Raw genomic sequence first — 2634 nt, 5'->3', positions numbered from 1 at the left:
TTTCATTTCAATCAATTCAATAAGAAGTAACAAACTCAACATCATATTCCAAATAAAAATCGCAAACCCAACAACAAAATAAGTACACCTTCGATTTCATCAATTAAATCAATATAAATCAGTTCATTTTAATAATCAATTTAATCAACAAATATCATTTCATTTCAATCAATTTAATAAGAAGTAACAAACTCAACCTCATATTCCCAATAAAAATAGCAAACCCAACAACAAAATGTCAAATCTAGGGCAAATGGGAGTTGGAATTAGAGAAGAAGCCAGAAAAACTAATTAAGAAATAATAGAGTCAATTTATCATTACATACTAGGGATATTGTATATGGAATATATCTTTATACAAGACTAATAAGAGTAACCAAAAATGCTACTTGTAATTAATTTTCAATCTATACTTCCAAAGTAATAATCACTAACATTCCCCAATTTAATTCTTGAATTAAAATGGAGTATAACTTCATATTTAAATTATTATATCACTAATCTATATCTTTATCAAACAATTCATAGTGTAATAATAAAATTAATTTGAGTAATAAAAAAATAAAATAAAAATAAAAAACTTACCTCATTCTTTCTACAATAATCCTCATTAGTCCAACATTCTTCTGATTTAGGAACATCAGCTAGGCATAATTAGGGCTAGGCACAATTAGGCTGCCGTTAGAACATTCTGTATAAGTAAAAAAAAATAGGGGAAAGATAAGGAAAACGGGTTGTGGCTAACCTCGACGATAGAGTGGCGGCGCCGCAGCTATGGTGGCGTCACTGGTGCAGGGGTACCAGTCAGAGGAGGCGTCGCATCAGTTGTGGAGGGGGTTTGAGAGTGAAGAATGCAGTGAGAGTTGGCGTCAGTGGTGGAGGGAGTTGCAGGTGACGGCAGTAGTGGAGGAGGCGGCAGCTATGGTGGCCGGCGTTGCAGGGGACGGCAGTGGTGGAGGACGGAATTGCAGTGAGAGTGAGAAGGGTTTTGCGTGTTGCTATTCGTCGAGTGAAAATGAAAAAGGAAAGGGGAAACAGAAGGAGAAAAGGAAAGGGGAAAAGAAAAGGGCGGGTTTTTTTTTATTATTGCCACCGGTTTTGCTTGAACCGGTGGCCTTTACAACATATGCCACTGGTTTGGTTTGAAACCGGTGGTAATTAAAAAAGGCATTAACCCACCCATTTTTTTCCCACCGGTTTTTAAAAACCGGTGGACATGGGTCGGTGCCTTTCGTTATTTTTCTACTAGTGACTTGCTCCTACAACTAATCTTGAGGGAGTGGAGTTTGAGATTAAACCCCAATTTATTACTATGATTGAAAGGAAGCAATTCAGCGGAGCTAAGGGTGAAGATCCAATTCAGCGGAGTTTGCAGTACTATTAGGCAAACTGGGGTCACTCAAGACCAAATCAGGGAGATTCTTTTTCCCTTTTCTTTGTGTGGTAAAGCTAAATTGTGGTATAATGGATTGAATAGAATTGCACTTGGTATTACTGACTGGGATACTCTGGCTTTGAATTTCTATAATAAATTTTACCCTACAGAGAGGATAACTTTATTAAGGAGTTCAATCCAAAATTTTGCTCAAGAAGTTGATGAAAGTCTATATGATGCTTGGGAAAGATTTAATGATTTGCAAAGGGAATGTCCCCATCATGGATTAGCATAGTGTCAGATAATCTAGGCCTTTTACAACGGGATTGGAAATTCATCTAGATCAATTCTTGACTCAACAGCTAATGGGAGATTCATGAATCTTCAAGTAGATGTAGCAGGAACAATTATTGAAGAGATGACAATTCACAACACCCAATACGGGAATCCTAGAGGCTTTACAAACAAAGGGAAACATAGTGTCAATTCTGTATTCTTTGTGCAAGCTTAATTAACTTCTATTTGTCAAAAATTAGATAATCTAAGTACTATTTATCTTACTACTTTAGCTAATGTTTCTGCTTTTACTAATAACACTAATGAAGCTTTTTGTGAAAATTTTAGAATTGTAGGTCATTGGGAACAAGATTGTAGGAGTTCTGTGGAGTAAGTTAATGCATTCCAAGCCTATCGACAAAATAACCCATACTCCAACACCTATAATCTTGGCCTCCGGAATCATCCATGCCTATCTTACCGGAGCACCAATGTGAAAAACCCCCCAACTCCACAACCATCACAACCACAAGCACCACAACAACCACAGCAAAAATACTACCAAACTCCTCACCAAAGGACTCAATCACCTACCCTTCCTCCTTCCACTGACCATGCCTTATCAGAAATTAGAGCGATGTTAGCCAATATACAAAAGCACTAGCAGAGTAGGGATGCACAAATTGATTCAATCTTAGCACATAATAAAATCATGGATAATCAGATTGCGCAACTTTCCTCTACTCTACAAACTCGCTAGCAGGGAGCTCTACCATCACAGCCAGTACACTCCACGGATCATGCTAATGCAATTACTCTGAGGAGTGGTTCACACTATGATGAGCCTTATATGCCCAAAGATGATAAACCTGTTATAACAACAATTATTAATCCTGATTCCCTTGTACCAAGTGCTAATGTTACTAACCCTGCAGGGCCCCAAGAGAAAACTAACTTTTCTAATGTTTCTTTGTAGGGTAAAC

The 2634-nt window shown here is 37.4% G+C and overlaps 1 pseudogene; it reads right to left on the bottom strand.

The window, feature by feature from the left end:
- Positions 1–1570: 1570 nt before the first annotated feature.
- LOC145573447 (small nucleolar RNA R71) lies at positions 1571–1663 on the bottom strand (annotated as a pseudogene).
- Positions 1664–2634: the final 971 nt, after the last annotated feature.

The sequence above is a fragment of the Chenopodium album genome, chromosome 12 (genome assembly GCF_948465745.1).
Source record: "Chenopodium album chromosome 12, dcCheAlbu1.1, whole genome shotgun sequence".
Classification (NCBI taxonomy): Eukaryota; Viridiplantae; Streptophyta; class Magnoliopsida; order Caryophyllales; family Amaranthaceae; genus Chenopodium; species Chenopodium album.
The sequence above is the reverse complement of the archived record's forward strand: the minus strand, read 5'-3'. Positions and strand labels throughout refer to the sequence as shown.